Here is a 14,462-nt window from a genome sequence, read left to right as displayed (position 1 = left end):
ATCATATCGTATCTTGTCACTGTATCCATTTGACTGTGTGGAGACCAAAAATATTTCTATTAAAATGTGACAACAATCCCTTTTATTATTTTTCCTGTGTGTGAAGTGAGTATGTGGGATGTATATCTGGAGGCTAGAAGTCAATCTAGCCAGTCCTTTCTCAAACCTGTTCATCTCTTTGATTTCTTTGGAGACAGAGTCTCTTGCTGGGTGGGATTTTACCAAGTAGGGTAGGTTGGCTAGCTAATGATCTCGGGCATCTGTACGTCTCCACATGCCAAGAATTAGGATTACAGATGTGCACCATGAGGTTCATCGTTTTTATATGGGTGCTCAGGCCTTTATGATTGTTCAACAAGCACTTTATCCACAGAGCTAGTTCCTCAGTCCCAACGATGTCCTTTATTATGTGTTTAATGACTGAAGATCAAGATATTGTTGACATTAATACAGAAAAATTGCATAGACCCACTCTACCTTATCATTCTGATTATCACAAAAAGTCACCAAGTGGGTATGGTTCAAAGACTACTTCTTAAGTTGTTATTTTTAGTAAAGAGAAGCCTCATCAGTAAGTTTTCCCTTGAAATTTGGACCATAAAAAATCACATTTTAACAGAAAAGTAAATTATAATCATAAGAGTTGATAGAAGAAGCCCCTGGAAGGCTTTGTTTATTCTGGCCCTTTCTACAGTACATTTTGGGTACTGTCTAATACAGTTTGAAAATATATAGCTTGTATCCTTCAACCTTAGACTTAGTTAATATTATGTTACAAAGATAAGTTCTGAAAAAATATGGCATGGAAATATATCCCAAGTGTCCTAAGTAAAAGTTTAAAATGTATACTGAACTCATTTCCTAGTTGAGTTACTGCTTATGTTTTAAATTTTCAATCTTCTGGAGTAAGCTTACCTAAAAAAATATAGATTTCTTTCAGTGCTATCATCCAGGAGGAACCATTATCATGTAATATACGATCTGTTTATATTTCTGTGGAGGGCATCTAAGCTGGAAAGTAGGCGATCACTGTGGAGCAAAGCAGATGGGGACGGATCTGGTTTTTGTCTGAGAGTGAGCATAGCAGAGGTTCTTAGACCTCAGATGTGGGTCATCCACTCTGGCCCTGGCATGCTACAGAAACCCTTTCAAGCCTGCAGTCATTACCAGGAATGTCGGGAGGACCCTGGGATTAGAAACATGGTGAATTCCATCTTTCTTATGTCTTTGATTTGGATTATTTTGTATCATGAACACACACAAACACACACAGACACACACAGACACACACAGACACACACAGACACACACACACACACACACACACACACACACACACACATACACACACACAGACACCACACACACTTAAAAGAGAATAGGCTTAGCAAGGAACTGATTATACCAACTTTGAAATACAGGACACTTGAGCTTCAGTTACTGTGAATGAAATGTCGTGGAGAAGTTATCAGGAGCTTTGTTTGTAATGTTGATTTATTTTTTACTTTGTGGTCCCTGGCCTGGAACTGTGCTATGGACTTTGGCATAGAGTTTGTATTCCTGAACCCAATTTCAGCATTGCGTCCTGATAATATTTCTGTGTTGTTCTTTATACAGTAAATCCAGGATGGCAGTTTCATTGCCCCATTGTTATTTAATGCCAATTCAAATGTGTAAAAATACTATATACTACATTGTCAATGAATGGCTTCCATAAAACAGGTTTAAAACACAATTCTAATTCTGGTAAAAACACAACAACACAACACAACACAACACAACAAAACAAAACAAAACAAAACAAAACAAAACAGTTAAAATTGGCATCTCATATTTGTCTCTTACAGTATCAGGAATGATGAAAATATCTGTATCACTTCTAGTTCACTTAATTAACATTTTGTACTAACTATGCACAATTCTAAAATAAATGTAAAATATTATTAGTTATATTAAGTAAAGGCTACAGATTGGCATATGTTGGAACAAAAGAATCAGTGGATGATTATGTAACTATTTCTTCATAAAACGCACGTTTGAATTTTATTTCTCGCTATAATTAATTGTTACCATAAACTTTGTTTAGTACGTAATTATTTCAGACAAATAAATATGCCTCTCCATATAGCCCACGGGCCCTTGACCTCACAGCAGTCTTCTTGCCTCAGCTTCTGGGTTAATAGGTGTGAGCTACTGTGCTGTCTCTTAGTACTATGTTTCATATAACATTTGAGTGAATTAGCTATTCTTACAATTTTATATGCAAAGTTGCGCTATCTTTAAAAACTGCTGTTCGTTCTAGAAATAGAAGACCCCATTAAGGTTGATTACATGTAACTGGATGAACTAGTGAATTCCAAGCCTATGGTTAAATTTCCTTTTAACTAAAATCATCATTTTCATTTTCAGACATCTTACATTCCCATAAGTACAAGACATTTAAAGAACTCTCTCAGAAACTATTATACATGGCTATCACTGTGTGATTACCAGTCAGAGCAACAACTGTTTTTGAATTTCATATGCTTACCATAGATGTACAGTTTTGTGTTTTCAGACTTGGTAATATTATGTCTGCATGAATCCATGGCAATGTATTCAGTATCAGTTCCTTCCTTATCATCTGCTCCTTCAGGTAAATGAGTTAAAGGTTTTCATCTCTTTCTTTCCTATCAGTGGACAACCCATCCTGTGAACTTCATACCAACTCTACTATTTATGGATGTTTGGGTTATATTTTTTCAATTTTCCTTATGATAAACACAGCTACTGTAAAAAAAAATCTCATTTATTTCCATATATGTAACCACTCATTTTGGTTCAGTGTGGAAGAAATAAATGGACCATAGAAAAGATATTTAAAATTCTTAAATGCAATTATCAAACATAATGAAAATGACATAATAGTTTTCTCAAAGCCATTCTACCAATTCACCCTTTTATTAGCACACTGATACTTCTGTTTTTTCATATTCTTAATTATCCTAGAGATTGACAGTTGTGCCCTCCCCTCCAGCTTTGTTGATGTGTACTCCTGGTCTGAATTTTTTTTATTATAATTACATCCAGCACCTTTAACAAGTTTGTGGATCACATGGTACCTTATTCTCTGTAGGGATTTTTTTTCATGATTTTTAGAGTTCAACTATATTATTTTACTTTTCTTATTTGTTTAGAGATTCTCCATCTATTCTATGTGCTTTTTCAAACTTGCACATCCTAAACCCTCTGTTTCATTTGTAGCTCCTCTTCTCATTTCTCTTATCAGTGACTTACCAGAATCCATTAATTGTAATCGAGAGAAGTGTGATGGTTCCTGTCAGTTTGACAGGGTCTGGAATCTCTTCCAAGACAAGCCTCCTGGTGCACCTGTGAGGGATTATTTAGATTATGTTAAACTCTGGTCATTCCTGTGAGAGAATAGCTGTCAGGTTATTTGAGGTGTTAGGATTCACTCTAAAAGTTGGAGGCATAATATCGTTGGCTGGAATCCAAGAATGAATAAAAAAAGAGAAAGCTAGTTGAGCAAGCACATTCATTTCCCTGTGCTTATTGTTTACAGACACAATATCATCAGCTGTCTCAAGTCACAAGACAGCTTCACTGCCACAGTGGACTGTACACTGGAACTGTGCATTAATATATATCCTCTCTCTCTTAACTTGCCCTCATTGGGTATTTTATCACAGCACTAACTCATTCAGTTGCTGTGAGTTGCAACTGAAATCATTTAAAATATTTATTTAAATATTATATATATATATATATATATACATATATATATATATATATATATCCTGTTGAAATATCTCTGTTTATATGAATAGGAAATTTAGAATATGTAGTGATGGGCTGTGTCAGTCAGTCAATTAGTATTAAGAAGTCCTGAGTCTGATAACTCTGCAGGAGCTAGGCAAAATGCTGCATGCCTGTGAACACAACACTCAGAAAGATAAGGCAAGCAGACAGCTCAGCTTTCAATATAAAAGGTATTCATACTTTATAAGAAATGTGGTAAGAGCCATGTCATCATCAACTATATAGTTAGTCTGAGGGCAGACTGGGCTGCATGAAAGCCTGTCTAAAAAAACAACCAAAAGCAATATTAATTAGCCTACTACAGTGTTTTCATATGCACAAAGGATTAATATGTGCAGAGACATGAATAGGTCCCAGAAGCCTGGCAATGCATGCTGGGTAATTCCATGCACATACTATTCTAGAGGAAGATAAACCTTTAAAGCTTTAAAACCCAGATCAGTGCTTTCTCGTGATCACACCACAGTGAGGTCATGGCTTGAAGAGTTACATGGGAAGTTTTACAGGTGGCAGGGATGTTCTATATAGGTGTGCAAGCAGGAAAGGCAGGAGGCTGGCTCGTCCGATTGCATTTGTACTCAGGAAAGAGAATGAACAGGATGCTGGTCTGTTTGTCTATAAAGACTCATGGCCCACACTAGGTTATTCATGGACTCCAGTCAGGCTGCATATTCTCTAACTCCTATGACCTCCCTAAACCTGGCCACCAGCTGTGGACTAAGTGTTCCAACACGTGAGATGATGTGGGACATTTCACAATCAAATCATAACACTCCACTGCCGTTTACATGTTTGTTGTCTGTGCAGTTAGTTACTTAATTTACAACAGAAATTAAAGCTTTAAAAGAAGCTTTGGTGATGGAGAGTTTGCTCAGTGGTTAAGAGTCCTTGTTGCTTTATTAGAGAGTCCAGGTTTCATTTTCAGTACCCATGTGGTGGTTCACAACTGTTTGTAACTACAGCCTTAGGAAATCTAATCCCTTATTCTCACACACTTAGTCACCAGGCATGCATGGGGTGCACATACTTGCATACCTGCTGGCAAAATAACTCATATAAATGAAATAATAAAATAATTTGAATATATTTTTAGAAAAAACCACATTTTTAAAATAAGTCACTTTACTAAATCACAGCCAATATTTCCATTCCTTTACTTTACTGAACACATTTATTAGTGTTACATAAAATTTGAGAGTCTATTTTTATGAAATCTGGAATAATTTCTGCTCCTAATGTCTGTTTATTTGTTATGCAATTATCGTGTCATCAATTATAAAAGTATCAGAAGGATCAGTTCAATAATCATGCAGAAAAACAGGCTGTACTTTCTGAGTGTGCACCACGGAATAGTTCACAAACAAGCAACAACACATGCTTTGTGATTACAAGTGTATTGCATATGTCTGAGTTCCATTTCCAGTTACTGTAATAAAATACTCTGGCAATAGCTACTTAAGGGAGAAGGGATTTATTATAGCTTATAGCTTCAGGTTACAATTCATTATTATGGAGAAATTGAAGTAGAAGAAGTTCTAGACAGCTGCTCACATTGGACCCATTTTCTATAAGCAGAGAGCAATAGGTTCTCTCTGTCTCTGTCTCTGTCTCTGTCTCTGTCTCTGTCTCTGTCTCTGTCTCTGTCTCCGTCTCCGTCTCCGTCTCCGTCTCTGTCTCTGTCTCTGTCTCTGTCTCTCTCTCTCTCTGTCTCTCTCTCTCTCTCTCCTCTCTCTGGTTTTCATTCAGTACAGGACTCAGCTCACAGAATGCAATGCCCACATTATAGTAAGACTTCCTACCATCTAGAAATTGAACGGGTACTCACTTAGTAGCTTCATTCCTATCAGCTAGTTTCTAAGGTGCTACACACATTGCTGTAGGAGAAAAGTAAGCCCCAGTCTCACTAAGCCATGAACTCTGAAAGTGACAACAGTGATTGTTATGGTAGCAGCAAAATGTAATGGGAGTAACCAGTCACTTTCTGATTGGATGGAAAGCCAACTCCATGTGATGGAATCAGACACCTGACATTTTTAAAGAAGGCAAGAAGCTGTGACTAGATATGCCGTAGAATCTAGAGGGAAAACCCAATATTATTATGCTAAATGGACCTAGTATTATCACAACTCCTAATGACTTTACACAAATGTTTTCTTGAGGTTATTTGACAATCTCTGTCTCTTAAATCTGTCCACGCACTTTTCTGTAAGACCCCAAGCTTAGGTGGAAGTAGGTATGGTATGCATGTTCCTTATAAGGATGAACACTCTACAGTATCTTACGCTCTGCCTGTTGGGCAGTTCTGTGTTAGTTACTGTCCACTGTAAAGAGACGCTTCTCTGATGAGAGCTGAGAGATACTCTGATCATGCGTACAGAGAAAGGGCAACGTTTAGTATTGCGTGTACTGATGCTAAACTTCATGGAGAATGCAGATTTGAATGTGGGAAAGAGATAGGAATAGATGCCACAGCTGTTCAAGAACATGCCCTACATGCCAGGACAACTCTCCTAATGAGGAGAGAGTGCCAACCAGACCTTGAATCCTGTCATCATACTGTGACTCCCGGTGGAAAGGCTGAATCCAGTTTACCAGTGGAATAATACATTCTCCTTTTACAAAAAGAGGAAACCAGGGTATGGAAAGGGCAAAATATTAACAGTGACAAATATTAACAGTAACAGATTTAGTGACTAGGTGACTCTACTATCAAGGCATTATCAAAGCAAAAAAATGTGGTTAGGTGAACAGACAGGCTAGTGTGTATTGTCTCTGTGAGTGTGTGTGTTTCTGTGTCTGCAGTTTTGTGTGTGTATGTGTCTGTGTGTGGCATGTGTGTGTCTGTATGTGTATATGTATCTGCGTGTATGCATGTGTGTCTGTGTTTGTGTATGTGTCCATTTATTTGCATGTGTGTATGTGTGTGTGTGCGCGCGTGTGCGTATGTGTGGTGTGCTTTGTGTTTATATGTGTGTTCTGTGTGTACATCGTCAGGTTTATGATACCTGTTCCATGACCCATGAAGGTGAGAGGATAGCCTCAGCTGATGAAGATCTCACATACACACATACACACACACACACACACACACACACACACACACACACACACACACACACACGAGAGAGAGAGAGAGAGAGAGAGAGAGAGAGAGAGAGAGAGAGAGAGAGAGAGAGAGAACAATGGAAATCAATCTAAGTGATTTGGTAACTTATTTAAAAAATACCAAACAGCAACACTCAAAAAGCAAGTATAGATTTTCTTAAGATTCCTGTAGTTGGGAAAAAATAAAACCATTTTTTTTTGAGATTATTGGATTTATCACCAGAAGTTGTTGATTTCTCAAGGGATTCATATCAGGTTTGTGGCTTTTAAAAAATGCTATACTATTGGGTAGTGAATTTTCTAAAAATAACACTTATTTTCTTTAAAAGTTCTTTAAATAATATTTTTAAGTTATTATTCCTATTATTGTAAGTACTGCTTGTGTTTGTGTGCAAGGCCTGCAAGTGGAGGTCAGAAGACTGCGTCTAGGAGTCTGTCTCCACTTCCACCACGTGAGCATCAGGGATCAAGCCTGAATTCTCTGACTTGGCAGAAGTGTATTCCCTTGTCCAGTCATTTCACTGGCCTACATTTTTTGGTTTGTTTTATTTTTAAAATGAAATCTGGGATTTGTATCCGCAGGTATACTTTATCATATATTTATTTAGTTTTAAATGTTTATTTATCTAATGTACATGTGTGAGTACCTACATGTCTATATGTGCTAGACAGGTTATCTGTTTCCCACACAGAAGAGGGTGTCAGATATCTTGGGACTGGAGTTACAGTCAGTTGCCATGTGAGTTCTGGGAACCTAACCAAATTCTTCTGCAAAATCAGCAAATGTTCTTTGCTGCTGACCCATCTCTTCAAGCCACATAGCATTCATTTTGAAGGTAAATATACCAGTTAGTAAAGTTGCTGAAGTACAAAGAATCTGTCCCAGAACTGAGGGGAAAGTAAAGCCCAGAGGTTAGGCTACAGATTAGGAGACATGGGGTCATTTAAACATTAGCATTTAAGGGATAGGGTACAGCTCAGGGCAAGAGTATCTGCTTTGCGTGAAGAAGACCATGACTCCATCCCTAGAAATGTCTTAAAAGAAAATGTCTAGATCTGCTTGAACTGAGGAAAGAGTGACTCAAGGATGTTCTTTTGGATCAGGTCCATACCATTTCATCGAAAACAACAATTATCTCAATCAACAGGACACTGATCCAACTCCATTCAGTCAACATTATTAATGCATTTATAAAAAGGAAAATAAACAATTGACCAATTTTTGGGAAACTAATGAATTTGTCGGCAACATTTCATTTCAAAAATAACAGCAATTCAATTGCTAGCCAAATGGCAGAGTGTAATTTAGCCATCTTGGTATTTTAGAATTTGGGTAAAAGTTTGGGAAATTTGATTCAACTTTTATACTGCCTTTACAGTTTTCTTATCCCTTGAAAGACTGAATACTTTTGGTAGGTGTCAAGTTCTTAGAACTAATTTTTAAATTATTTGTGGACATGTGTTTTAATTTTAACACTTTCCTGGTTGTTATATTTATAAATATAATCACAGAATCACATCGCTACTCTTTTCTATAATGTGTAACTTTTTTTCTGATCAACATTAATAACAGTTCAGCCATGCTCCCCCTACATAACTGCTAATCTACTGAGATGATAACTCAGAGTTCTTCCTTTGGGTGGAACGGCTGAACTTTGTTTGTTAGAAAAAGGTCTCTATTTATAAAATAGTAAAATGGAAATACAAATTTACTTTATAAAGTTATTAAAGTTAAAAGACAAACTTATGTGACTACAGCCACCTTACCATATGTTTCTGATTGTAGATAAAATATTTGTGAAGTTCCCAGAGACTTAAATTTTGAAGTGCTAACCCATTTCTGAACCAAAGAATGGTTTCACAACAAAATGGAAATAAAAAACATTATTTACTTGGCTTTTCTGGAATATCCAATGTTGTCAGCATTAACTTCGTGTTTGCTACACTCCATGTGTTAATACAGTTGATCTACAGAAGTTAATGTATATAAATAGAGTCTAACAAAAAAGACCATGGCCCTAAGTCATGATCTCAAGGGCAAATATTATTTATTTTACTTCCTGATTATACATGTGGATTTATACAATTAACTTTTTCTGTGCTTGCGATTGTGTTTCTGGAAAACGACTAATTTCTTAGGGTTTGATAATTCAATCAGATGGTATGTGTACTTGGAATAAGACCAATGGCAACAGTGGAATAGTGATTATGATGTCAGAGCTAACTGAGCCAGGCTTCGTGTCAGAGTCCCATAGAACAAGTGCCCAAGAAACAGAGAGAGGGACATTGGTTGAAGCCAGGAATTGGAGTCAGGCTTGATGAAATGGATGAATAAGAGAGAAAAGAAAGCTAAGTAAGCTCACTGATAGTTATCACTATTATTTTTCTCACAGCTGGCAGCTCCATTTTGGAGGGCTCCGACAAACACTAAGATGTATGGCTTGACAGAGAAAGATGGTTCCTGGGGCTGTGTCCTTGGATAGAAGATCTATCATTCCAGGACTTTCCTCACCTCTCTTTCTTGCCCCTATTTCTTGTTGCCAATCAGAAGAGGATAGTCTCTGGTCAATGTCCCTACTGTCATCATGATCTGCTCAACAAAGAACCAGCGCAGGCCAAGCCAGAGACTAGAGTTTGTGCCCTCTGAAATAAAAAACTAAAGTAACTCTTTCCTCTCTTAGGCATTATGGTCAAAACTACAAACATGTCCACAAGGCTTTGGGTAATTAATCCTGGGCTTCAAATTTGGTAGTCTGCAAGAGAGATTGGGACAAAGGTCAAAGCCCAAGATCTTTTTATTTATTTATTTTTATTAGATATTTTCTTTATTTACATTTCAAATGCTATCCCGAAAGTTCCTTGTACCCTCCTCCGCGCCCTGCTCCCCTACCCACCCACTCCCAATTTTTGGCCCTGGCATTCCCCTGTCCTGGGGCATATAAAGTTTGCAAGACCAAGGGGCCTTTCTTCACAATGATGGCCGACTAGGCCATCTTCTGCTGCGTATGCAGCTAGAGACACGAGCTCAGGGGGTACTGGTTAGTTCATGTTGTTGTTCCACCTATTGGGTTGCAGACCCCTTCAGCTCCTTGGGTACTTTCTCTAGCTCCTCTGTCCCAGTGCCTGGCAAATACAGAAGTGGATGCTCACAGTCATCTATTGGATGGAACACAGCGCCCCCAATGGAGGAGCTAAAGCCCTAGATCTTAAGATAGGGAATACCTTACAGACTCTCCTGTCACAAGCTAGGTCTAGATCTTAAGATAGGGAATACCTTACAGACTCTCCTGTCACAAGCTAGGTCTAGATCTTAAGATAGGGAATACCTTACAGACTCTCCTATCACAAGCTAGGTCTAGATCTTAAGATAGGGAATACCTTACAGACTCTCCTGTCACAAGCTAGGTCTAGATCTTAAGATAGGGAATACCTTACAGACTCTCCTATCACAAGCTAGGTCTAGATCTTAAGATAGGGAATACCTTACAGACTCTCCTGTCACAAGCTAGGTCTAGATCTTAAGATAGGGAATACCTTACAGACTCTCCTGTCAATCACAAGCTAGGTCTAGATCTTAAGATAGGGAATACCTTACAGACTCTCCTGTCAATCACAAGCTAGGTCTAGATCTTAAGATAGGGAATACCTTACAGACTCTCCTGTCAATCACAAGCTAGGTCATCAAGAAGATACAGACTGACTCCACTTTCCACTACGAAGAGACTGCATGGTTTACAAATATGGAAGTTAGTTTCACTGCTACTAGATGTAGAAGGTAAAGATTCTAAGCTTGCTACACTGGTATCTACATGGAGTCTGTTGAGAGCTGAATGCTGTTTTAACTCATGATAGAAAGCAGGTGGCAAGGGCACACTGCAAAAGGGGCAAGTTTGAAGAACAGACTTGCTTTTTCATGCTAACTCTTTTTTTAATTTAATATTTTCTTTATTAACATTTCTTTTTTCCCACATTTTTATTAGATATTTTCTTCATTTACATTTCAAATGCTATTCCAAAAGTCCCTTATTACTCCCCCTCCACCCTGCTCCCCTACCCACTCACTCCCACTTCTTGGCCATGGCGTTCCCTTGTACTGGGGCATATAAAGTTTTTCTATACCTTACATTTCTAACTCCATTCCATTTCCTGGTTCCCTGACACCTGAAATCCCTTATCCCATCCCTTCCTCCTGCTTCTATGAGGGTGTTCCCCTACCCACCCACAAATCTACACCAACCTCCCTGCCCTGGCATTCCCCTACACTGGGGCATCTAGCCTTTACAGGGCCAAGGGTCTCTCCACCCATTGATGCCCAATAAGACCATTGTCTGCTACATATACTGCTGGAGTCATGGATCCCTCCATGTGTACTCTTTGGCTGGTAGTTTAGTCCCTGGAAGCTCTGGGGGGTCTTATTGGCTGATATTGTTGTTCTTCCAATGGAGTTACAAATTTCTTCAGCTCCTTTGATCCTTTCTCTAACTCCTCCAACGAGGACCCCATGCTTTGTCCAATGGTTGGCTTTGAGAATATATCTCTGTATTTGTCAGGCTCTGACAGAGCCTCTCAGGAGACAGCTATATCAGGCTCCTGTCAGCAAGCACTTATTGGCATCCACAATAGTGTCTGGGTTTGGTGACTGTATATAGGATGGATACCAAGGTAGAGCAGTCTCTGGATCGCCTTTTCAGTCTCTGCTTCATACTTTCTGTATTTCCTCATATAAAACCAGATACACTGAAAGTAGTAGAAGAGAAAGTGGGGAAGAGCCCCAAACACACTGGCACAGAGAGAAATTTCCTGAACAGAACACCAATGGCCTATGCTCTAAGATCAAGAATTAACAAATGGGGCCTCATAAAATTGCAAAACTTCTGTAAGGCAAAAGATACTGTCAATAGGACAAAATGGCAATCAACAGATTGGGAAAAGATTTTTACCAATCCTAAATCCAATAGAGGCCTAATATTCAATATATACAAAGAACTCAAGAAGTCAGACTCTAGAGAATCAAATAATCCTACTAAAAATGGGGAACAGAGCTAAACAGAAAAATCTCAACTGAGGAAACTTGAATGATCAAAAAGCACCTAAAGAAATGTTTAACATCCTTAGTCAGGGAAATGCAAATCAAAACAACCCTGAGATTCTACTTCACACCAGTCAGAATGGCTAAGAGCCAAAACTCAGGCTATAGAAGATGCTGGTGAGGATGTGGAGGAGAAGGAATACTCTTCCATTTTTGGTGGGATTGCAAGCTGGTAGAACCACGCTGCAAATCAATCTGGCACTTACTCAGAAAATTGGACATAGCACTACCTGAAGACCCAGCCATACCACTCCTGGGCATATACCCAGAAGTTGCTCCAAAATGTAATAAGGACACATGCTCCACTATGTTCATAGCAGCCTTACTTATAATAGCCAGAAGCTGGAAAGAACCCAGATGTCCCTCAACAGAGGAATGGATACAGAAAATGTTGTAGATTTACATAATGCAGTACTTGTCAGCTATTAAGAACAATGACTTCATGAAATTCTTAGGCAAATGGATGGTACTAGAAAATATCCTGAGTGAGGCAACCGAATCACAAAAGAGAACACATGGTATGCACTCACTGATAAGTGGGTATTGGCCCAATAGCTCAAAATACCAAAGATACAATTCACAGACCACATGAAGCTCAAGAAGGAGGAAAACCAAAGTGTGTATGCTTTGGTTATTCTTAGAAGGGGAACAAAGTACTCTAGAGGAACTATGCAGACTTGCTTTGAACATCCTGCTAATGTGGTACTGCTGGAATATAACTCAAACCCCACAAAATGACCTTAGATACCTCTTAAGAGTGGCGCCCTTGTCACTACTACAATCTCCTGTTATTTGAAGAAATTGTGACTGACATTGTCCCCCAAAAGAAAGTCAAATCTCTCTGAACATAACTACATCTTGTTCTGGGAAAAAAAAAAAAACTTCATGAATTTTCACATATCAGTGAGTGTGTTCCCCTAAAGACCCTGATTACAAAACTAACCCAAATGCCATGGGCAAGGACCAGCAGGTCAGGAAGAAGCAACAAGAAATAGCAATTGTCATAGGTTGCCAGTTAACTGATTCTAGACACCAGTATGTAGCTGGCCATTCTCTGATAGAAATAAAAGGCAAAAGAAAATCCTTTTAAAAAAAAAAAATCTAAGAATCAAACAAAACCAACAAAAATTGTAAAGCAGAAAGGGGTGTGGTTAAATAGCATAGTTGTTTTAGAAAACAACATTTTTAAATGAGAAAAATTATCAAAATCCCCAGATGATTGATAATAAAATATAAATCACGAAGCAAGCATCTCATTAAAGGCAAAGTGTTACAGAGTTGACAGTGGAATAAAGTTCTAACTACACACTGCTAATGGAAAGCATATCTGGAACCAGAGGACATAACAGTCTCCATGGGAAAGAAGAAAGACAAAAGCTGATTGTGGAAGAAAACTAATGCAACTATTTTTATCAGAAAGAGTACACTCTAAACACGGTGGTTTGGTCATCACTTCTGTCTGGATTTTTTTCTTATTGCAACAAAATGGAAGAGCCAGCCTTCTGATGCCCAGCCAATGTGTTTATCTTTCTCTTTGTGCATGCAAACCTGGACAGTAAACATGACAGAAAGAGGACCAGGGCTTTATGAGAGTCAAGAGCAAACTGATAGCAGTGATCACTAAACACTTACAGGACTTTCTCCACAAAAACAGATGGCCTTTCATCGTAAGAGACAGAAAGAAAAACACTATCAACAACATATTGAAAGTTAATGAGAAAGCAGGCTCTGTGGCTTGTGCAGAAAACGTGTCTTTAATGAAAAATAATTTATAAAATTGTGCCAAGTAACTGAGTAGCTATATTGATGACCTGCCTGCCTGCCTGTCTGTCTGTCCATCTGTGTGCCTGCCTGCCTCTCATAAACAAGGACTGGTATAAGTAGGTACTTTGTACTTTCTCAGAAAGACATCTGAATCTGTTTAAATGTTATTTAGCATATTCCTACAGAATCATCTGTTCTGTTCTGTTCTGTTTATTTTGGCTCTGATACTGCCCCAGATGTTCACGATTACAGGGTGAAGATACTTGAGCTGTGCACTACATGGCTCAAGGTGGAGTGCCGAAGTAACACAGGAAGTGAAGGACCCGAGTAAACTTTACATGGGCTAGCAAACATGCATTAGCAACTTGTAAGGACCTGGTTTCCTTTCAGAACACGGAGGCAAATTCACTTAACCCAGGCTAAGCTGTTGAGATAACTGAGCAATTGTTAATGGAAGGGGGAGGGGACTGTACAAGGACGAAATAGCCTTCAAAGAGATGTTTTGCAGGATCTGGGAAAGATAAAATACCCAGCTGCTCCCTTATCACTTTCCCAGGCCAGTGTACCTTCCTTTCCACCTGCAGAACTTGGACCTGGAGGTTATGTTCTGTCTTCACATGGGAATTCTGCATGGCCTTGTCAGCCCTGAGAGCAGGGAGATAAACAGCCTAGAGTTCTCAGGAAT

General features: G+C 38.6%; 1 long non-coding RNA gene across 2 annotated transcripts in view; it reads right to left on the bottom strand.

Moving 5' to 3' along the window:
• The window catches only part of Gm32624 (predicted gene, 32624), a 60,461-nt gene extending 45,999 nt beyond the window's left edge, over positions 1–14,462 (bottom strand). For both annotated transcript variants that reach the window (NR_169089.1, NR_169090.1), the window contains exons 1-2: positions 14,344–14,462; positions 3,277–3,369 (exon numbers count right to left, since the gene is read on the bottom strand). This is a non-coding gene — a long non-coding RNA (predicted gene, 32624). The remainder of the gene's footprint in view (positions 1–3,276; positions 3,370–14,343) is intronic.

The sequence above is a fragment of the Mus musculus genome, chromosome 16 (assembly GCF_000001635.26).
Source record: "Mus musculus strain C57BL/6J chromosome 16, GRCm38.p6 C57BL/6J".
Taxonomy (NCBI): Eukaryota; Metazoa; Chordata; class Mammalia; order Rodentia; family Muridae; genus Mus; species Mus musculus.
This window is presented reverse-complemented; position numbering and strand designations above follow the sequence as displayed.